Genomic DNA, 25,201 nt, shown 5'->3' with positions numbered 1-25,201 from the left:
AGTTGCAGTGCTTGTTATCTTTACATCAGTGCCAATTGTTTTCTAAGTTTGCTGGCATCTTAAATAGAGGGCAGTAGATAATATTTTCATATTCCATACAACGGTTCCTGTTAGTTTTGCAACATTCCTCATTTACATTTACATAAATGAGAGGCTGAATTGTGGGCCAGTTTATCAACAATTGCTAAAAAAAAAATCTCAAAGAAAGAATTTACTCAGATAAAACCGTTAATTAGAAAAATTCTAAAAATTTAAAACCAAACCAAGTTCTTTAAAATGTCACTATTACAATTGTAAACAATTCAAATAGGACATACAATCTACAAGAAGAAAATTCTAAGTAGCTCTCATTCAGTAGTTTAACCAGAGAAGGGATTGAACTGGATTTGTATCTATTAGTTCGGCATCTTGGGATTGACAAAGTGTTGGCATTACGTAAATTATTGGACCTCATCGGTGGAAGCCAGTCATGTTGAGAAATAAGAAGTTTCTTGCCAAATTTCAAACACAACTGATCATGTCTTTCCTTCAACAAGGGTAGTTGCAGCTCACTGCACATATGATCATATGACATATGACTTGAAATATCCATAGATAAAATAGTCCGAAACGCTCTTTTTTGTAGTTTTTTTAGCGATCCCTGTTGTTTATTTGTCAATCCAGAATGCCAAACAGGACATGCACATTCAACGGTAGGTCTGATATATTGCATGTGCACAGTTACAGGATCGTTGATCAATGTGCCACAATGTTTAAGCTGACTTAACAAATAAAGCCTTCTATTAAAGGAATTACTCATCTCAGTTACCTGGATATCCCATCTGAGATTATTTTGGATATTTATGCCAAGAATTTTAAGACAGTTCAGTTGATCAAGAATCGAAGCACCTAAATTCAAGTCTGAAATCTGGATAGTGTTAATTCTTTTTAAAACAAACAGTCAGTGCCTGGCATTTATCAACACTTAATATCATGTTACTGTCATTAGCCCATTGGTTTAGTCGATCAAGTTGATTTTGAATCAAGCTAGTTTGAACAACATCGCTAAATGTCTGGCATTGTGTTAAATCATATACATATTATATTATACTATATATAGTGAATGACTTCAGGAATGAAAGATCTGGCGTCATTGATCATTTCTAAACAGGATAAGATATCTAGCACTGAAAACAGGTCCCAGTTTGGTGCCCTGCCTTGCGGAATGAATAAACCGCCATTCAGAAATTTCATTTTGATAACCGACTGCCTGAGTGCGCTCACAGAAAGAAAGCTACATATCCAAGGAATGATAGATCTACAAACACCCGAATCGATGAATTTAGGAATAAGAATATTGTGGTCCATATAATCGAAGGCCTTGGAAAAGTCTGTAGCAACAATAACAGCAGAGGTTTTGGCTGAATCAGTGTCGCGATGAATTTGATCCAACATTTTAATCAAATAGTGAGCAGCTGAATTGTCTTTAAGAGAACCAAACTGTTGTTTGTCTAAATTACATTTGATATCATTTTTGATCCAACTAGTTACAAAGCCTTCTAAGACTTGGCAAAACGCAAGTCAGTGATATTGGACGAAGATTTTTAACTGTGTAAGGTTGGCACTTTGGTACCGGCACCACACATGCAGAATTCCATATTTTTGGAACAATACCTTCTTTCAAAGAGCAGTTAAAAATATCTGATAAAGGAAAAAACAGTTAATAGACAAACTCTTTAAGCAACGTGGATGGAATTAAATCGGGGCCTCCGGCTTTATGTACTTTCACCTTTTTCAATTCATGGTATACTTTCTGTGTGGTAATAGTTGGCACTTGTGCCAAGGCTGGTAAATATGCAGGCTGCTTACTGAGATCTAGGCAAGAGATATCACATGCTACGACAAAAAATGTTCATTAATATGCTAGGCTGTCTCCATTGCAGTATATTTAGCAGCCTCCTCCGCTAGATAAGTTTTCTGTTTGTTATACAGACTAGACATTTTCTTACTTTGTTTATGCCAATCCTGGGAATTACTGTTTTCAAGGTCGTCTACACTTCCTTTATAAAACTTAGATTTGTAATTTTTCATTTCACGAGAAACCTTGTTCCGCAGAAGTGGCCAAAGAAAAAATTTACCTCCGAGAAAGCTTTCTGCCTTTTCATTATGAGTGCCTTAAGTTCAGGATTCATCCATGGTTTATCCTCGTGGTTGGCAACAGTTTAGCGGGAAGAAACGATCAATTGAAGCATGGAGAATTTCATAAAATAAGCCAACTTTCTGATTTGTTAGAATTGGCTGCTTTGACTTCGCTCCAGTTGTATCCAGTGAAAGTAAATAATGAGGGGAAAAAGAAGCACAATTTGCTCCAACTGTAGAATTTGGACAAATGAATGCATGCAATTCTATGTAGCATGACCTCCATAGTTATTGCAACACATGTAATTAGCCAGATTATACACAATGTAGTATACATACATGTATATATACTGGTAAATTTTTCTCCTATTTTAGCTTAATTTTTCTCTTTCTGCATTTCACGTCACACATGTACATGTACATGTACTACCGGTAGGCCTAAAACTTGTACAGTTAACAATATTACTTACTAGCACTTGGCATATACATACATGTATTGTCGAATGGCATTGTAGTAAAATGGTTAAGGAGCAATTTTTTTAATAAACCACACATAAAGTAATTTAAGAGCTGACTATTAACACAACCCAGCAGGAGTGCCTGCAGGGTCACCTTTGATCATTTGTATCACACAACATTATACACATTTACAAGTACCAAATAATCCAAGGAATCAATGTGACAGCGCGTGAAATGTTCAAATTTGTATGTACTTTACATATAAAATCACAAGGACATACACCTTTGTACTAAATATTTTAATAATTTGCAAGGTATCGTATCATTAATTTAATTGCCTTTCAATTTTTGTAAAATTACCCATAAGGAATGTCACAAAATTTTACTAGAACTGTTTCTTTCATTTCAGATATTGTTGTGTGGCTCTCAAGGCAGCAGAAAGACAGCGAAAAAGACGTGAAAAGCTGTGTGCTACTGAGAAGTACATGCATAGTGACTACCATAAGCAATAGAATGAGATGAGCGGAAAAAGTCGCGAGCTGAAGAAAGCAATAAACGTAACAAAAGCTGAACAGAACAGGCTGAAAAATTCACAGTCAACCATCGTTGCCATTACAACTTCTTGTCATGAAATGTGTTTGATCAATCATATGTGGCAATGTGGCATTCTTTCAAAATGACATTTACCGCTACATGTACAGGTATGTTGGTTTTTGGTGGGCACGACATGTCAATTCTTCAAAGTAACTCTTTTATCTTTTACGATATGAAAATGTTATAATTGTTAACTTGGCAACTATTTGACTTCTCAACTGCAAACCTGAAACCAATGTTGCACTGGTAACTACATGTACATGTATACACAAACAATCAAGTGAATGTGTGCATAATTTTAGGGTAATCTTGAGGTTATGTGAGTCACAGTAACGCGAGTCACATCGATTATGTTTTTTTCCTAAACTGGTTGGGAAATGCACATCATTTTAGGTGACGTAGAAATGGTATTGAGTTGTGAGTTTCTGATAACTATTCATTGTTTTCCCTTATTCATAGTTTGATGAGAAATTTGATTTAAACCTAAGCCTATTTTACTGCTTTCCTTTTTGCTATAATTACAATGCAGTAAATGCGTTTTTATCTATTAAAATCATTTTTTGTTTGTGTTTTTTATACCAAGTGTCAGTAAGTACATGTACATGTACCTACACAAAGTACATGTAAGTGGAATTTTAACTGCTACATTTCAGTATGTGTGTGGTTATAAAAGTTTCAAAATGAACTAAAATGTAACGCGAGTCACCATGGAAATGCCTGAGAGCATTAGATCACATCTAACAAATTCAAGATGACGAATGTGCTGCCAAGAGGCCCGGGCACTCTCGTGGACCTGTGTGCTCCAATCTAGTCCTGCCTGTGAAGTGTATCATTTGTGATAAAGTTGAGATATTTGTTTGAGATCCATTAAGCAAAAATCGTAAACAAGATAAGCTGTGTAAATCTGAAATGGAAGATGCAGGTGTGTAATTTTCAATTTTTGTTACATTTCCCAGGACCTAACAAATACATGTATTTACATATACTTACAGAACTGTTGTGTAACCTTACTCTTAAAGATAGCCATACATGTACAGGTACAAACTCCAAGAAACACATTTTGGCTGTTGTCATTGTGCCAACTTACCCTTCCATCACAGCTATTTACATGTATGCAACCAAATTTCATACATGCCGTCCTGATAAAGTTTATTTATTTATTAGCTGTTTCGGCAACTTTGCCGAAACAGTATTGTTCTTCTGATTATTATTATTATTTTTTTTTTTCTCAATTCCTTCCACCAGTCAACTTTGGCAGTTTACTAAATCTGATCGACTTCAAACTTGGCAGACCTTTGAGCCATCATCCAAGGACGGTCCTAGAAGAAATTCACAGTGATAACTTAAGAAGTTTATTTATTATTGATTTTTTAACAATTAATTTCTCCTCCTCTCCACAGATTGCACACAGTTTTCGGACTGTCCCTTATCAGGCTATGAGGGCGCTATTGCAGAATAACGGTGACACCTCCCTGGGCTTTCAATTTTCAACAAACTGTCCTATATTGAACCATGGATGGCAATGCTGCACAACATAGGGTTTGTACACACATTGTCCAGCAATGTTTTTTTTTTCTTTCCTTTTTAGCTGGTTCGGCAGTTCAGCCGAACCAGGTATTGTAATCATTCTGTTTTTTTTCTTTCCTTTTTTTTTTTTTTCCTTCTTCAGCCAAGTTCTTCTACCCCTACACATTGTCCCGCATAATGCGTGAGCAGTCCTCAACTTCGACCGAGAATTACAACCAGAACGAAGAAGAAATCAGACTAAATTTTCCCCTCCGTTTGATCGCAAATATACCCAAGTGTGCAAATATTAAATAATATTTCATAAGTTTTGTCCAGTTTAGACACAAATTACATGACATGAAATTAAAGGAGCAGTTTTCCTGCACCCATGTTTCTAGCCCATTGACTTTGTACACGTTTTCGAGCGACAATTTTTGTAACTTTGCAGTCTTTGATTATTCCCAAAGTGATAGTCCACAAAGACCCTGATGCAAGATTTATTGCAAAGGGATGACGTCATGATGACTTCATCACCTTATTTTACATTCATTTTTGAATATTCAATTTTTCCCCATAGGTTTTGTACACGTTTTTCTACTTAACAGAAATTAAAAAGTAGTCTTTAACTTCGGCGCAAGATTACTATAAGAACGTAGGTGAAATCCGGTACTTTACGCTCTGTTATTTTATTTGAAATATGCCTAAGAGTCTGAATATGAAGTAATATTTCATAAAAATTGTTCAGTTCAAGCGCAAATCACGTGACATGAACTTAAAGAAGCAGTGTTTCTGCAAACAAGTTTATAGCCCATTGACTTTGTACACGTTTTTGAGCGACAATTTTGGAAACTTTGCAGTCTTTGATCGTTCCCAAAGTGATAGCCAACGAAGACCCCGATGCAAGATTTATTGCAAAGGGATGACGTCATGATGACATCATCACCTAATTTTATATTCATTTTTGAATATTTAATTTTTCCCCATAGGTTTTGTACACGTTTTTCTACTTAACACAAGTGAACAAGTAGTCTTTAACTTCGGCGCAAGATTACTATAAGAACAAAGGAGAAATCGGGTACTTTACGCTCTGTTATTTTAGTTGACATATGCCTAAGAGTCCGAATATGAAGTAATATTTCAAAAAATTGTTCAGTTTAAGCGCAAATCACGTGACATGAACTTAAAGGAGCAATGTTTCTGGAAACAAGTTTATAGCCCATTGACTTTGTACACGTTTTCAAGGCACAATTTTGAACCCTTTCGGATGTTTGATCGTTTTCACAGTAACAGCCAACAAAGACCTCGATACAGATATTATTCTAAATAAATGAAGTCATGATGACGTCATCATGTAATTTACTCTTGCTTTTTTCAATATTTATTTCAGCTCTTGACTTTCTATACGTTTTCAAGCCAGCATTTGGGTTAGTTTGAGAGCTTTGATCAACTTCAAAGTTACAGCCAACAAAGACCCTTATGCAAAGACACATCCAAATTTATGACGTCTTGATGACGTCATCATGTGACTTATTATTAATTTTTCAATATTAATTTAAGCCCCTTGACATTGTACTCGTTTTCCAGGCACTATTTTCGTACCTTAATAATCGTTGATTATCGTCAAACTTACAGCAAGCACTAACTATACATTGAAGATAATTCTTAAATATTTACGTCATGACGACGTCATCAGGTGATGTATTATTAAATTTGGAATACTTAAATATTCCTTTAAATGTATACAAACCCATATAAAATCAACTGTGCCCTCCGCAACATTCTGTTTGCAGCAAGTGCCAGGATAAAATGTGGTCTTGATTTCGTCATTTTTACTCTCTCATAGTTTCTTAATGTCAGGTTTTTTCATCACATTTGCTAATACTTATTTTGTTGGTAAAACAGTCCTGAAACAGCTCTGTGTTTGTACTTGTTTACAAACACTTCTCTCTAGTTTATTTATGGTTTATTATGTTTGTAGCAGACAGCCCAAGGGCTGACAATGTACAATTACAAGATAAAACTGAATTGAAAGAAAAGAATAATAAATATACTACTAGAGAAAAGTGTTTGTAAACAAGTACAAACACAGAGCTGGTTCGGGACTGTTTTACCAACAAGATAAGTATTGTTGATCAAAGCTCTCAAACTAACCCAAATGCTGGCTTGAAAACGTGTACAAAGTCAAGGGGCTGAAATAAATATTGAAAAAACAAGAGTAAATCACATGACGACGTCATCATGACGTCATTTATCAAGATCTTTGTTGGCTGTCTTTTTGAAAACGATCAAACATCCAAAAGGGCTCAAAATTGTGCCTTGGAAACGTGTACAAAATTAATGGGCAAAAAACCCCATTTGGAGAAACACTGCTCTTTTAAGTTTGTGTCACGTGATTTGCGCTTAAACTGAACAATTTTATGAAATATTACATCATATTCGGAGTCTTAGGCATATTACAAATATAACAACAGAGCATAAAGTACCCGATTTCTCCTTCGTTCTGATAGTAATCTTGCGCCAGACTACTTGTTCACTTTTATTAAGTAGAAAAACGTGTACAAAACGTATGGGCAAATATAAAATATTCAAAAATAAATATAAAATAAGGCAATGACGTCATCGTGACGTCATCCCTTTGAAATAAATTGTGCATCAGGGTCTTTGTTGGCTATTACTTTGGGAACGATCAAACACTTCAAAGTTCCCGAAATTGTCGCTGAAAAACGTGTACGCAGTCAATGGGCTATAAACTTGTTTGCAGAAACACTGCTCCTTTAAGGTCGTGTCACGTGATTTGCGCTTAACCTGAACAGTTTTTATGAAATATTACTTCATATTCGGACTCTAAGGCATATTTCAAATAAAATAACACAGCGTAAAGTACCCAATTTCTCCTTTGTTCTTATAGTTATCTTGCGCCAAAGTTAAAGACTACTTGTTCACTTGTGTTAAGTAGAAAAACGTGTACAAAACCTATGGGGAAAAATTAAATATTCAAAAATGAATATAAAATAAGGTGATGATGTCATCATGACGTCATCCCTTTGCAATAAATCTTGCATCGGGGTCTTCGTTGGCTATCACTTTGGGAACGATCAAAGACTGCAAAGTTACCAAAATTGTCGCTCAAAAACGTGTACACAGTCAAGGGGCTATAAACTTGTTTGCAGAAACACTGCTTCTTTAAGTTCGTGTCACGTGATTTGCGCCTAAACTGAACAATTCTTATGAAATATTACTTCATATTCGGACTCTTACGCACATTAAAAATAAAATAACAGAGCGTAAAGTACCCGATTTCTCCTTTGTTCTTATAGTAATCTTGCGCCGAAGTTAAAGACTACTTGTTCACTTGTGTTAAGTAGAAAAACGTGTACAAAACCTGTGGGGAAAAATTAAATATTCAAAAATGAATATAAAATAAGGTGATGATGTCATCATGACGTCATCCCTTTGCAATAAATCTTGCATCGGGGTCTTCGTTGGCTATCACTTTGGGATCAATCAAAGACTGGAAAGTTACCAAAATTGTCGCTCAAAAACGTGTACACAGTCAAGGGGCTATAAACTTGTTTGCAGAAACACTGCTTCTTTAAGTTCGTGTCACGTGATTTGCGCTTAAACTGAACAATTCTTATGAAATATTACTTCATATTCGGACTCTTACGCACATTAAAAATAAAATAACAGAGCGTAAAGTACCCGATTTCTCCTTTGTTCTTATAGTAATCTTGCGCCAAAGTTAAAGACTACTTGTTCACTTGTGTTAAGTAGAAAAACGTGTACAAAACCTGTGGGGAAAAATTAAATATTCAAAAATGAATATAAAATAAGGTGATGATGTCATCATGACGTCATCCCTTTGCAATAAATCTTGCATCGGGGTCTTCGTTGGCTATCACTTTGGGATCAATCAAAGACTGGAAAGTTACCAAAATTGTCGCTCAAAAACGTGTACAAAGTCAATGGGCTAGAAACACGTGTGCAGGAAAACTGCTCCTTTAATTTCATGTCACGTGATTTTTGTCTAAACTGGGAAAAACTTATGAAATATTATTTAATATTTGCACACTTGGGTATATTTGCGATCAAACGGAAGGGAAAATTTAGTCTGATTTCTTCTTCGTTCTGGTTGTAATTCTCGGTCGAAGTTGAGGACTGCTCACGCATTATGCGGGACAATGTGTAGGGGTAGAAGAACTTGGCTGAAGAAGGAAAAAAAAAAAAAAAAGGAAAGAAAAAAAACAGAATGATTACAATACCTGGTTCGGCTGAACTGCCGAACCAGCTAAAAAGGAAAGAAAAAAAAACAGAACGATTACAATACCTGGTTCGGCTGAACTGCCGAACCAGCTAATTAATATTACATGTACTATACATGTACCTGTATACAGTAAAACTTGACACATAAAAACTTTCACAAACACATCACATAAAATATTAACCCTAACACTCCTCAGTCCTCCAACAGGTGAAGGATTGAGGAGGGTTAGGGTTAAAGACATGTACGATCAAACAGCTAGCCAACAAGAATTTTAAAAACCCTTAACATGATAAAACAAATAACATGTACATGTCAGATGGGGAGATTTATTCACCTTAAATCCCCATTGAAATGGTGACGTTCTTGAGCAGTTTGCCCATCCAAACTACAGAAAATCAGCAGCATCACTGAGCATGTACTTTCAATAACTGTCAGCTATATGATACATGTAGCTTGACCAATTGCAACACAGCTATCTTTTGCCTCATTTCTTGAACCCCAACGTTCATCGTAATATAATATTTTACACACACCCTAGCAGTCTTACTCACCAGCCTCAAAGGGTACGTGCACAGGGAGTCAAATGAACTTTGTGTATGGAAGTCTTCCCCAGCTATTTTATAATATCTTGTTAACATATTGTATGTATTCTGAATACATGTACATGCAGGTAACCTTCTTAAGGCAGCAACGTCGAACAGTGATGCTTCTGGTTCACATACATGTGAGGGACAAGGACTGTGCAGCCATTGAAGTCTGGTACCAATCAAGCTGTTACAAAAGGTACACCATGGTTGTACAGAAATGTTGTTCGAGAGAAAATTATTTTTTGCACTTTTTTCCTGCTCATAATTATGAAACTTAATTTACATGTACATGTAGTTGTGGCATGTGTACTAGTAAATGCATGATAAACGTTTTCCCTTTCTTGATGTTTGCCCACTCCAAGTGAACACTGTAAATCCGAAAATGATTTTTAAGGGAATATAATTCTCTTGTGCAAAGATAACAGATTTTCCCCTACAAGATCTCAGCTCTCACAATGCAGTGAAAATTTGAAGCATTTTCTTAAAAAATACAGGGTTGTTCACAGGGTTTATTTACAAAAAGTGATCTTGGTGTACGGAAATACTTCCATGCACAGCACTAGAGCCCAACTACAAACCCCATGAATAGCAGATTCAACTCAATAGAAGAAATACATTGGAACAGGCAGGACCCCTGCCCCTCTTATGTTTTTGAACTCCTATATTTTAACGAACCTTCATACGTGTCTGCCACTGACACTGGTTTAAAAAGTATTTTATGAGTAAATGCTTCAGCCGTTTTGTCTGCTGGAGCAAATTGATCATGCCCCTATAGCTCTTTCACACATTCTTGAATTTTGTATAATGAAAACAGACATGTACATGTATACGTGAGCATTATTTATTTCATAAATGCAGGACTGCAGGGAAGGACAAGTTTGAAATCCACAAAGATGGCTGCAATGCTTTTTGCAAATCAGTTGTTCAGAGAAGACTGTTAGATGGTGAAGAAATACTGCGAATGTCAAGGCTGACGGAAATTGTCATCAAATCAATCAAAAACATTGAAGGCATTGAGCCCATGGGAATCAGGTGAGAAGACTGTTACAGATCATCATTTAGCCTGAATTGCTGAATAGAATCCCAAAGAATATCTATGCCACGACTGCAATATTTCGGTGAAATAGCATGTATCTTTTTTGACTAATCGTATCTCACTACATAGTAAGAACTGAAAACTAGCGTCATAAATCCTAGTGTTGGGAATGTCGTTGAGTGTTTTTCTTGTTATATAAACGTAGAATGTACAGTAAAACCTCAATAGGTTAAACTCTGTGACCTCAAAATGAAATGGAATTGAATAGTGATCAGAAAATAGTTATTAATTTCTTTCAAGAAATGATAAATTGAAGACTCTGCTGCAGAACGATTATCCACAGCTTGTGTTCCATAAGCCTGCAAGAGTAAATGAAAGCAAAATAGTGTATTGCTAAGTGGTGTCAGCTGGACATGTTGTTGAGGACACACTTTCATCAGACAGCTCTTCAACTACTGTAGCAGTTACATGTACTTGGAAAGTGAAAGTGAAGCATTAACTGGAAAATCTGCTTGTACTTTGGCTTTGTTGGACCAAGAAGGTTCCTGTGACAAAAAGGTAATTATCCAAGTCTGAACAACGGGGTTTAACTGTACATTTTATAATTTATATTTATTTGCATGCCTGACTCATGAGTTTTCCTAGTTATCTGGTAGGTCTCATAGTTCACCACTGATGTAAACATGGTAAAGAAGAGAAGTTCAGAAAAATGGGAGCCGTGCATTGGAAGTGCCCTAGAGAGTGATTTCCTGTACATAATATCAAGGCAAAATGACCCCCATTTACCAAGGTGGACTAGATTTAACATCTGCCAACAATCCTTGGAGCCACTGGAGAAATCTGCTCTCTTCTACCAGTGCCTTCCCCAGGCCTCGAATTTCACGATGGCCAGGATGGCCATGGCCGTCGGTGCCATCCCATTTAGCCGTGGTGCCTCCCAAAAGTGATCGTGTTTCACCTCCAAGATGGCAGTGCCCTTTTTTTCTCTTGGCTGTAGTGCCCTACACATACATACTGACTGCCCCTGTTCAGCGAGGCACATGGAAAGCAGCATACACATCGTTCCTTGATTACTCACAATCGACTAGAACACCGTGCCCACTGCGCATGCATTCACTTGCACAAATCGCCCCATAATTCTTTGCGCGCTGTCATTGTGGCAAAAACACATGCGCGAAACTTTATGCATTAAACGAAGCTGCTCTGGTTCCCGCCGTGCCGCACCCATGCTTAAGAATGCGTCATGCAAATGTAGCAACCAGTACCAGTCTGTACTGTACATGTACTGCATGTACATGTACTGTACATAAACACTCTTCGCGTTGCGAATGCAGGCCAGAAAGACATCGATGTTATGTTGCAGCATGGTTGCAAGAGGTTTTCTGCAAGCTAATTCACAGAATTTGGTCTCTTATTTATGTCTGTATTTTCTTTGTTCATGAGAAATTTGAGGTTGTTCTGCTCATTTTAGCGCCCGACTAGATGAATCACACCTGCTTACCACGCGATAGCCTACACCATTACCAGATAACTGCATAAGGACGTACATGGACATTGTTGGCTGGTTTGCCATCGTGATTGCAGTCGTGATTTCCGTCGTGATTGTGTGAATTTTTCATAATTTTCTTGTGTATTGCCTTTTTGAGATAATTTTGGAAGTTTTCCTCCCCACTGATGCCATTCAATCAGCACAAAATTGCCCCCACACAAAATAATGTTATGACCTACTGACCCAATTTTTGAGAGGCATATTGCATGCTCAGCACAACTACATGTAGGCCTATCACATGTATGTTTTTAACCTAATAAAATACTGCATGTATGCAGTAGGCCTTACTTAAATCATGGAGGTAGGAAAAGAAGCAAATTTACGACATGGTCTACCCAAATGGGCAAACTAAAAAAAAAACCAAATAAACCAAAAAAAAACCCCAAAAATTGTCATGGCCTGCTCCCGAACAAAGATTGCTCAATGCTGCTGCATGTGTGGTTCTGGTAGGACCAGGAAAAAGGTGTATTTCGACACCTGACACTGCATGTTACAATTATAGCTTTTATATAATATGGCAGATCAAAAGATGGTAATGGCAGAACAACATTGATTGTGTTATTACATTTTGTTCGAGCACTTTTTTTGTCTAATACGGCACGCTCTGTGCATATCCTACTTTTTCTTAGACCTGAAACATTTTCATGCGATATAAAAAAAAAAATTGGGATGGCATTAACGCCCTTAACTTTGGTACGCTGATGGCATTAATGCCCTCATGTTTGGCATTACTGCCCTTTATTTCTGCCAGTCCACTAATGCCAAATGGCAGTGCCCTAAAAAAAAATGAAATTCGAGGCCTGCACCCCTCAGTTGAAGCATCGCCTACAGAGATGAGCACAAAGAAGGAGGTATTACACCACAGCCTAGTGATAGCAGACAAGTTCCACCTCAATGAAATTGTCCTGGTCTTTGACCAAGCAATTTATGCCAAAGTGCAGGAAATTTGTTGGGCACAGAATGCTCTCAAGGAGCACCTAGTGGTCAGACTAAGAGAATTCCATACTGCCATGTCATTCATGTCTATCATTGGAAAGCGTTTTGGAGAGGCAGGCTTCAGAGATAGGACAAACAATGCGAGATTCCTGCTGGCATATTGGATGGAGATGATTAGATTGCCACAGTCTCATCCTCGTGTGAATGGTGAATTAAGTCAGACGGGTGCATCGACAGTTCAGGGACAAAGTAATCATGCCTTTACATCCATTGCATGTGACCAAGCTGTTGAAGAAACCCTCAACCGTGACTGCCAAACACCTGGTGAAATTAAAGGTATCAGTCTCAATAGAGGTGCTGTCCAAAGATGGATTGTAGCACAGCCACAGAGAGCAGCAGTAGCAAGAGAATGTGAAAGAATGGCAGGCTACTATAAGGTGGAGAGGTTATCTAAGGAACTTGACCAACCTCGTATCAGAAGGCTTGAAGAAGCCATCACCTATGTACATGTAGTCTCCACAATTAAGAGTATGATCAATCCCTTTGAAATTACTTCAAAACTCATTGCTCTCAATTCAGGGGCAGTTGCCAGTGATGCTGTTGAAAGTGATCTTCTTAATGCCAAGACCAAGGGAGAAACTGCTACATGTACCAGTACATTGAATTTCATCAAACAATGTCTTCTGAAAACAACTACAGAGACACAGGACTTTCATGCCACAATCAAACAGCAGAAGCTAAAGACATTCACTGATGATTCCACAAGTAAAAGCACAACTGGAAAAGACGTTATGAAAAAGATTAAAGTGTTCTTCTCTCATCTCCTTGTGGCTGGGCAAAAGTGGAATACTGACTTAAAGGAGGTCTTCAAGTACTCTCTCGGTAGTGTTTCCTTTCCTTTGAATATGAATGGCACCTTGGCAAAGACTGACAAATCTGCATTGATGAGGGTCCTGGAGGAGAAGTGTAAGGAAGTAAAGGTCTCAGAGATACCCCATGGAGCATTGCTGATAAATGCCATGGCACATCTCCAGGCAATGTGAGACATTCCTGATACCTTTGGAGAATTCTCCAATCTCATACTGACACCAATAGTAAACATGGGGAGCATAAATGGATGTTCAACAGTTGATTTTGTCAGCGACAGATACCCAGTTGACAGAATCAAAAACTTGGAAAGAGAGAGTAGAGCAGCCACAGGGTCTGATGTAATAAAGATATATGGTCCAGAGCAGAAGACACCCCAGCAGTTCAAGAAGTTCTTATCAGACGGCACAAACAAAGAGGAGCTTCTGGAGTTCATTTTTGAATCTTGGAAGAAAACAAAACTTGAAACTGACTTGGAGATTTTAAAAACTCCTGGGAGGATTTGTCACAAGTTATTGAGGAAGGATGCTTGTTGTGAAGTTTATGAGTGCCACAGTTTGGAATGTGATCACAAAGAAGCCGCTACGACGCTGCTTTTACATGCTAAACATGCAAGCTTAGATCATTCCAGTGTTACCATCAAGAGTCCAGACACCAATGTTGGAATCCTTGCTCTAGGTAATTAAGAAAGTATTGACTGTAATTTGTTCTTTTGGACAGGAATAAGGAGAAAGCGTGGAATTTTGGACTTGAAGATGTGCAACCAGCTTGGTGCAGAACTATGCAGTTCCTTGATTGGCCTGCACACTTTCTCTAGGTGCACTCAACAAGTGTATTCTATGGCAAGGGAAAGAGAAAAGCATTGGAAATTATTGAAAATCAGTCCTTGTTACAGGAAGTGTTCACCCAACTTGGCAGTGATTTTCAGTTGAAAGGTGACCTGTGTCAGTTTAGAGGAATTTTCTGGGTTTGTTTCTTTTCCTTGTCATTGGCTTCCTGTGTGCAGTTTGGCTGAGGAGCGTGCACATGTATCTTGGGAGCCCAGGCGTGCTACATCATGGTACATGTACCATTCACATGCATGTCCCTACATAGATATTTATGGCTAGCCTGCTGTAAGGGGGACATACATGTACATGTTTCATGTGATGATTTTGGAGGCAAATCAGATTTTTTCCCAAGAAGTGGTTGATCCTCCATGCATTGGAAATTTACACTTTTGTTTAGACATTATACTGACCTTAAGCCTTATTTGACTTGGATACATGTACATGTACATGTTTATAAGCAGACAACATGAAACACACAAGGACAAAAATACTAGGCCTATCCCATCAGAAGTGACCCCTTTAGGGTATCATGTACCATTGGCCATTAAAGACAAGCTTTGGAATATTAGTTTTGTAGGTATGGCCGTGCTTTATCAAGAGCCGGCAGCAGCCACAGTTGCTCTGGCAGAAGATGTAGAAGAATCCGACTGTAGCTGTTGCTCCTCCATAGGCCGAGACAAGAGTGACAACACGACAATTTTTCCTTCCCGCCCAACGTTTTAACCCCAAAGAGAATAGAACCAACCCAACTTCTCATTGGCTTCTGGCCAGGCCTTGCCAAGTAACAAAGAACAAAATTTCTGATTGGATGGTTGCCCCTCCAAACCATTTTCGCCATTGGTCAACATTTTTTTGCGGCTCCTAATTGGCTGTTTTTTGGATGAGAGGATCCCGATTTTGTCAAAAAATTTCCAATGGGTTTCCATGTATAAATGCCTCCTAACCACAGTACCGGTATACGTACCTGCACATGTAATGCACACACGGTGTAACCGGAAGCTACTATACAACAGTGCTATCCCCTCTGCCAAATGCTTAAATGAGCACAGGGTACAATTTATTGCCAAATTTGCAGCTTATACATGTAAATAATTTGATCATGAAGTGATAAAATTTAATGTGCTTAGCCAGTCGTAAATTTATGTTCACATATATAAAAAGGTGAACAGAAATGCAAAAACCCAAGATTTTATTAATTCCACCAAATTCCCAACCTCCCAAGATCTTAGAGTTTTTCCATTCTTAGGATTTTTCACAACATCTTGGGAATAAGAACAGCGCCACGGTGAGACCGATGAATTTCAGCATGTTATTTCTAGAAAATAACTAAAGTTTTTGTGGAGAAGTTTTACTGTAAAGCAGGAAACATGTTCAAATTACAAAATATACTCTAAAAAAAGTAGACCCCAGAGGTGGGAGTGGTACTCATTTTTTAAGCGTCTTTTGAGCTTCAGCCTGTGGCCTATAATGCGAGGCATGTACATGTACCCTAGTCTACTATTGACTTGAAACAGGATGAAAACTAATCAAACACAACAGCTGTTATCGGTATGTTGTATGTTTTATTCTACATGTAGCAACAGCCTGTACAATGTATACTGTTCTTTTAAGCAGCAGTTTTACTGTACCATGTATACATGTATGTATGCGTATACATGTATGCCTGTACACAGTACATGTACGTACATGTACATGTCAGTAGCAGAATTGGATTGTGCACTGCTTTAACACTTCATGGTTTGTTTTGCTTGTAACTGGAAAGTGAAAGCATTTTGTTATGAAAGCATTTTTTTAAAAGAAATAAAAAAAACAGTATGAAGGATTTACATGTACTTGTACATGTATGATACACATGATACATGTACCATGCTGGCCTGTTCATCAACATTTCGATTCTCATTTTTTATGTGTGAGTGCCATACAGTGACTCAGTGTAGCTTCATGCTTCAGTGGAAATACATGTACCGGTAGTTCTGTATGGATATTCTGTTTGTTGGCCTTGGCAGGATTCTATTGTTTATGGTTTCATAACGTACATTTTCTACAGAGAGCTGTGGGAACGTAGGCCAAGCATAACCAACCATTATGCTGGTTCTTCACTGTGCACTCTCAAATGTATGAACAAGAAACAAAGAACCTTGAAATCTCAGAATACTAAGTACACCGTGTACATGTATATGTAGTACTTGGATGCATGAGTCTCCAATTTTGTTTTGGTTTCATTTGTTAAGTTATAAGTAAAAAATAAGGGTGCACAAACAGCAGACCTTATTTAGCAGTACCGGTATGTCAGAACAAGGCTGTACATGCACATGTATGAGGTATAGTACTAGATTTATGCCCAAACTTTCCCAGGAGTTAACACTAGAAGTATGAAATCTTCTAATGGAACATTCTCTAGACCAGTCTCACAAGTGCAAGTAGTATGCCTCCTACCGGTACAACTAAACCCCAACTACCGGTAAACCCTTGAATCCACCAAAAAGCAGTAAATTACTGTAAATGAACCACAGAGCATAAGTGGATTTTGTAGCATTGTGCAGTGCAGTGTAGTGGAAAAACCAGTCACTTAATAGGCCTACAAATAGCACTTCGTTATAATTTCCCACTTCCATTGATACAAAATTCAACATTTTTGCCTTTAGTGAGGTTTAGGTTTTAAAATACACATGCGTTTACAGTGATGTTTTATTGGAATGACGAGTTTTTTAAAAAAAAGAACAATATTTAGTGTACACAAGGATATGCCTCTTGCTTAAAATCAAAAGCTCAATGCATACCAGACCTTTACCGGTATGTTTCACGAACTGGTTAATTCTGTTCCCTATGGTATGAACAGCCCCATAGTACAGTATTGTGATATGATGTGATATGGTACATGTACATGTACAGTGTATAAGATTAACCTTTTATCACTAGATTAACTACATTTTAATTCTCCCCACTGTTTCATACGATACATTAAAATTAAGCTGTTTTTCTTCCCACACTCAGTTAGCAGGTACCACATCTGACCCTAGAGGCCATCCAAAGAAAGCTTATTACGGCAAAGTTCACCAACCTAAGGCTAAAGTTACTTCCTGTCACTGAACTTTGTTTTCTGGACATCAACTTTTTGAAGGGACCCCCCTCCTCCCCAAAGTCCCTAATCCTTATGTCACCAGCTGGCAGTCTGTGTGCTTTATCCTACCACATCAGGGAACTGAAAAAGGTCCCTTGTTGTTTTTCCATTCCTTGTTTTTGAGATTTTCCTTTGCTTGTACATTTTATAAGCAGGAATTATGGTATTACAGTGAAGACCACCTCAAAGTATTTTGCATGCAGGAGGTGGAAGGAAATTCAAAAGTGCCTCTCCAGCATGTTTTGCCTTTTCTTTGGATAAGATCACTTGCGTTACCTGCTTTTCCTTAAAGGGTAGCTGCAATCAATGTTTTTGATTACAAACCTGTGAAATACATCTTTGTGCCTCAGTAAACATTATTTTCAACCTTCTCAGGAAGAAGCTTCAATTTTGCATTATGGCTTGTACGCAGAAAGTCCTGCATTTTTGTAGATTTTCCTGGACTAAGTTTTCTCGTGTTTGCCATTTCATTGTTGTTTTTGCTTTCAATTAATAAATTCAATGTCATTGACACTGTATTGTATGTTACATATACAGAGCCATCCTTGCAACATTCATTAGTGCAAATTAAGCAATTAGTTGTTGACAATGAATACCTTGTACCCTAACGAACTGTAATACCGGTAACTAATCTATCAAAAAATCAAAACAAGCCTATGGAACCTTGAGACTAATCAGAAATAAGTACTATAAAGAAAAGAGAAATCAAAACAATTTGTTCACTTTGGAATTTTGAAAGCAACTGAGCTGTTTGCAGACAGCTTCAGACAAATGTGTCCATGAAAAAAACACCATGTCATCTACCAATTTCATCCAAAATAGAAAGAAAATGAAAAAGAAAATCTTGCTCATTCTCCTGATTTAGATATCATTTGTAAGATTGCTTGATCACTGATTACTATTAATTGATCAAACTGCTTTGAGGTGGGGGGCAATGGATAATTTATTTCCCTTTTTTTACGATTACACTTGGCACTTTTTTCTGAAGGGCAAAATGTCACCAGACGCTAGGCAGGTTGTCCTCCTTCCCTCCCCCCAAGCTGGATACACCAGTGAACTCAAACAGAACCCTATAGAAAAGCAACAAGTCAAAATACAAAGCTATCTTGACATTATAATAATTCTTTTTTTCATTCTGAGTGTACACAATGATAAGACAGGATATTTCATCTTTTGCAAAATTCCACTTTTATTCTAACAAAAAAAAAACACGAAGGAAAAAAAAATATTTGACATAAGCATGTATGGCTCACCACAGCCAGTAGGGCCATTCCCAGTACTGGTACATTACCGCAAATGCATGATTATCATGTCGCATTTATAAGTTTGACCGAGTCTATGCCTAAATCTGGGCATGGTAATTTGGAAATGTACAGTTTTTATTTAAGGCAAGTCATTACAAACAAATTTTCGAAAATATAAGCTGTCTTCAATCTTCTTGTTTTTCAATCCAGCGTTGGTCTCAAATGAATGTTTTCATCAATATACATGTACACTGAACGTATTTGTTGCAAAAAAGTGAAATGGCGTTTCCAGGACTGTGCTGTTCAAAATTAGTGTCACTTTGTACTGGTTTTGATGTTAATGTATGTGGAAATGCTACATGTATGTCAAAATGATCCCCAATCAGGATTGTCCTTTCTTACCTTTAGGGATTTCGATTTTAAATATTAAAGTGTGTCCCAAACTCCACTTGTAATCTACGTTATCGACAGAATCACACATAGCTCTGAGATATTATTCAAATGTTATCAAGTTGTATTCGGTGAATCAAGAGATTAATACATATAGAGTTCATCCCTCATATCATGAAACCTCATCTAAACCAAATGTGAACGCTTCAAATACACCCAGGTCAAAAGCCAACTTGATACCGAAGAATGCTGGCATTTCAGAGAAAAGGGCTACGAGAGAAATGAAGAGACACTTGCTTTTCTCAAATGCTGTGTTAGACGAGATGACTGGTGCTTCAAAGAAAACCAAATCAAATAAAGAGCAACTTTCTTTGTGGTAAAAAGTTCTCAGGAAGTATTGGTTGTTGTCTATGGTCCAGAAATCAAGTGGTCTGGGTCAACAAAACCTGGCACAGGCGACAGGAAACTCTGCTGGTTCTGAGACAAAGACAGAGCAACTCTGGAATTCTCTTCACAATGAAGTTAAAGATTTCCTAGAAAGGGATGACAACTCAAGAATGATGCCTGGGAAGAAAGATGCATGCAAGACAGGTGTGGGTGACAAGAAACAGACATGATACCTCATTGACTACATAGACAATCTACACCTTAAGTACATCACAGAAAATCCAGAGAAACGGCACCTGTCACTATCAGCTTTTCATAGGGTAAGAAGAAACCTATATCCTCACATCAAGTTGGTTCAGTTTGCATCCCAAAATGCTTACTTGTGTCAAAGACATCAGAACTTGTCGCTGAAACTCAAGGCTCTCAAAAATTTGGGAAATGTATCAAGAGACAACCAAGATCAGTTCATAAAAGACAGCAATGAGCAAGAAGTACATTTGCTACTTCAGTCAATCCAGCCAGATCACATCAGCTTTGAGGAATGGGCCTGCATTACAGTAGACAATAGAAAAAAACAAAGCTCATTCAAGTTTCACTCGGCAGAGATGGTTTCTGTGCAAGATTTACAAAGAACATCCAAGAATTTTGGTTGCATGTTCTCCGCGTGCAGAACAAGTATCGTGCTATGTCAAAATGCAAAGATTTTCCCCCTGACCACTGAATTGTGCACATGGATTTTTCAGACAACTACACGTGCGTTCCACTTGAAGAAGTACAAGTGGTTACTGGACACATGACTCTGTCACCATTCACCCCTTCGTAGTATACTACAGATGGTAGGCTAGTCCACAAAAGCTTAGCTGCTATCTCAGATGAGAGAGCCCACAATACATCCACAATACTTGCAATAATTACAAATTTGATGCCAAAGTTGAAGGAAACTGTGCCAAATCTATCAAGAGTCCATTACTGGACAGACAGTCCAACAGCACAATACAGAAACAAGACAATGTTTGCAGTGGTACGCATGTACGTGTACATATATACACATGTATGTGACCACGATAAGTTGTTCACCGGTGTAGAAGCACAGTGGGATTACTTCGAAGCACAACACAGGAAAGGAACCAGTGATGGCATCGGCGGTACAGTTAAGTGTCTGGCAGATGAAGCCGTCAAGAAAAAAGCTGCAGTAATACAGGATGCTCTTGACTTTTTGCTTGGGCTTGCCAGGAGCGGAAAGGAAGGCAACAAAATACAGTACTTCTTCATCACAAAAGATGATTGCGTTGCCAGTGGACAGGTAATCACCGATAACTGGTCCAACGTGAAGACATTTCCGGGCACCCTTACCGTGCACTCTGTAGTTGGAAGTGATGGTCATTTATTAATTGCCAAAAGAGTCCTGAGTGCTAGTGATTCCAAAGCAGAGGGTTTTGTAAATAATGCCTTTGGTAGCTAACTTGCAATTACTGTCTGTTTTGCACGTTTGAATGCAAGTCTTTGTCAAACACATGCACCCATTCACAGACACATTGGAGGACAAGGCTGAAACAGTGCTGCCTCGTCATAGCATTAGAGAGAGAATGATTGGGAAGTAAGGCTGAAACAGTGCTGCCTCGTCATAGCATTTGAGAGAGAATGATTGGGAAGTAAGGCTGAAACAGTGCTGCCTCGTCATAGCATTAGAGAGAGAATGATTGGGAAGTAAGGCTGAAACAGTGCTGCCTCGTCATAGCATTAGAGAGAGAATGATTGGGAAGTTTTTATATTTTTCAATTATAAAGCTGCCGGAAATGTTCTTGGTACAATGTACATGTATGTGTGCAAAATTATGAATTTATCAGTGGAAAGGTCTACTGAAATCCCTTTTTTTCATTTTGGTTTCAGTACTCTTCTCACATGTACACTGTACATGTAGAAGTACATGTACATTATGTACACTGAACAAAATGGGGTACACCTGTACTGTAGATCAACTGCCTTATCTAAGGGAGGGAGACTTCTGCAAAGTGCAGGTCGATTTCAACAAGGGCAGAAAATTCTAGACTTGTGAAAACGCTATTAATCTTTCAAACTTGACATATACTAAGTACATGTATGCTTAGGAAGAATGCAGCAGTGTCAATTTGAAATGATGTAAACTACATTTCTGGACAAGACTAAATGCAGTTACACATCACATGCATACATGTACATGTACACTGTTATTTGCCCGTCCTGTAAATTACATGCTCATTTATGCCAGGCTGGTACAGAGAAAGAAAAAAGCAAACGAGAGTTCAAGAAAACTCTTTCAGGCATCCCCCCAAAAAACACAATCACCTATCCTCTCAAAAAGTTCAGAGGAGAATTTTTCTCCTCAGTGTCTGCACCTGTAAATGTACATGTACAGCATGCTCAAGTGCAAGTTAAATAATAAATCATATCTTATTGGGTTTAGAAGTCCCCCTAACTTGAGCACTCCACTCAGGGGAATTACCTGGCATAATCCACTGCCCAAAAAGCAAAACAAAGCATTTATTGAAACCCTGGTCATTATCTGTCCATATAAATCTTGGGAGGTTGTTTCAGCAGCCATTACTCCTGTTCACACCTGTTGGCATATTTGCAAATGGGGCCCCTGGTACAGCACTGGGAGAAATGGGTTCATTCTGAATCTGAGCTAAAGTTCAGGATGGAAAAAGCAAGGCCGCTCACCTTGAAAATGTTCAGATACATACATGTACGTGGTACATGTATATGCACAAAAAATGCAATTGAAACGTTAAATGTTCAAGAAAACAAAGACACAACCACTTTAGAGACTTTTGATGAAAATCTGGCAATAAACAATCCAGCAGGTGAAAATACTCGCTGGATTTTTTTTAGCTATTTCGGTGAGTCAGCCGAAACAGCTACTGCTTTTCTGATTATTTTTAGCTGTTTCGGCAACTCTTGCCGCAGTTTTTTCCATAGGTTTTGTATATGTTTTACTTATGAAAACTCATGAGTGAGTAGTCGTTAACTTCGGCTCAAGATTACTATGAGAACGAAAGAGAAATCGTACATTTTACCCTGTTATTTGATTTGAAATATACCTGAGAGTATAAATATCAAGTAATATTTCATAAGATGTTTTCATGATGAAGTCATCATCTGATTTCTTAAATATTGATTTATTAAGATCTATTTCAGCCCATTGACCTTGTACACATTTTCAAGCCACGAGCCTGGTAACTTTGAGATCAGTGGAAACACCAAAGTGGCTAGTTTTCTAACTCATTGTGTTGTGCTATATGTATCCATATTTAGTATGCAGAGAAGTGCCTATGTCGGAGGTTGAATATTTTTTTTCTTTATAAATCAGCATGTGTGCCCTGGTTCATTATTCTCTAATTTTGGGTTTTCTTTATCCTAGTGCAAGATGTTGCTTCTTCATTGGCTGTCTGTGCAAAGGGCATAAGTATTGGAAACTGGAAAATGGCCTATATTCTGTATGCCTCTGCACAATGCGCCCTTGATATTAGAACTGTAAGACCACAGTGCTGAGGTCTACAGAAACGCCAAAATGACTAATTTTATAGCTCGATATGTCCACCGGCCTTGCAACAGAAGGACCAATATTGCAGATTCAAACAGGATATTTCCTCTACAATCCATACGCATCCTTTAAGGCCTGATATCTCCTAAATACACGTCCCGTTGGGTTGAAATTTTGCAGATTGTTGACTACAAAGGGAAGTATTAGGTGACAAGTTAAGTGACATTTAAAGTGCACTTCTTCAAGCTCAATATCCTTTGAAATACCAGTACATGTGATGATTTCTTTCAAACATTATCAGTAAACAGCTCTCATCACATTAAAAATCACATTTATTCAAAGCCTTATTTCAATACATATCGCATCGTATTGAATAAAACATCATTACTTACGGTATTTGTTTCTGATACTTTCATAGTTTAATTTCTTGAATTTCTTTTTTCAAAATTGAGAGCCTGCCGTTATTTTAACAACAGTCAAACCTCTAGTTTGCCGAAACTGGTATTGTTTTCCCTATCATTTTTTTTAAAGCTGTTTCGGCAAGTTGCCAAAACAGCTATTGTAATCGTTGTGTTTTTTGGGGGGGTTGGCTTATCCCAATTTTTGTTCTGTTTTTTATTTTCTTCCTTCTTCTTCCTCTTCTGACCAAAAGCCCATTTGTTTTGTGCATGTTTCTTCCACCATCGACTTTGGTCCTTTTGCACCTTTGGAACTTCATCGAAACTTACATCATTGAAGGACCTTAGTTCAAAGATGTGCCTAGTTTCTTTTTCCTCCTTTTTCAGACAACTTCTTCCACTAGTACACTTTGGCAGTTAGAAAAATCAGAATGATTTCAAACTTGGAGGATAGTTGGATGATCGTCCAAGGATGGTCCTAGAAGAAATTCAGAATGATGACATCATCAATTACTTATTATTGATTTTTGAATAATTAATTTTTTTCCCATAGACTTTGCACACGGTTTTCCAACAATCACCATTTTTGGTCATTTAATGTAGTTCAAAGGTCATGAAAGTTACATCAAGGATTGACACCAATGCCAACTTGAAAACAAAATGTTGACGTCACAATGAAGGCATCAACCGATTTCTTATTCATTTTTGAATATTTAATATTTTTCCCAAGCACTATGTATACAGTTTTCAAGGCACTATTAGGGTCACTAAGCAATAGTCAATCATCATTAAAGTTACACCAAGGAGTAACTGTGATAGCAACATGATACCAAACTGACGAAGTCGTGACGACATCGTCCTTTGATTTACATGTATTATTGAATTTTGAGTATTTAATTTTTCCCAATGACTTTGTACACATATTCAAGCCACTATTTTGAAACCTGTGCGACATTTCATCGCCATCAAAGTGAAAGTCAACAAAGACCCTTATACAAGGATTATTCTGAAGAAATGACATCATGATAATGTCGTCATGTGATTTAGTATTGATTTTTCAATATTTATTTCAGCACAGTGACTTTGTACACATTTTCAAGCTACCATTTGTGTAATTTTCAGAGGTTTTATCATCATCAAAGTTACAGGCAACAAAAACCCTGAGGCAAGATTTATTGAAAACGAATGACGTCATGATGGCGTCATCACCTTATTTTATATTAATTTTTGAATATTTTACTTTTCTCCATAGGTTTTGTACACATTTTTCTACTTGACACTAGTGAACGAGTAGTCTTTACTTTGGCTCAAGATTGCTATAAGAAGAAAAGGAAATCTGGTACTTTACGCTCCGATACTTAATTTGAAATATGTCTAAGGGTCCAAATATGA

At 37.6% G+C, this 25,201-nt stretch overlaps 1 protein-coding gene and 1 pseudogene across 4 annotated transcripts in view; one reads left to right on the top strand and one right to left on the bottom strand.

The window, feature by feature from the left end:
* The window catches only part of LOC110988144 (broad substrate specificity ATP-binding cassette transporter ABCG2-like), an 88,477-nt gene that overhangs the window by 42,047 nt on the left and 21,229 nt on the right, over positions 1-25,201 (bottom strand). The gene's annotated exons all lie outside the window — the stretch shown is intronic.
* Positions 14,150-21,350, top strand: LOC147796040 (uncharacterized; annotated as a pseudogene).

The sequence above is a fragment of the Acanthaster planci genome, linkage group LG19 (assembly GCF_054643075.1).
Source record: "Acanthaster planci isolate LZ-2023a linkage group LG19, COTS_SCS, whole genome shotgun sequence".
Taxonomy (NCBI): Eukaryota; Metazoa; Echinodermata; class Asteroidea; order Valvatida; family Acanthasteridae; genus Acanthaster; species Acanthaster planci.
Note: the sequence above shows the minus strand (reverse complement) of the source record. Positions and strands in the feature narration are given on the sequence as shown.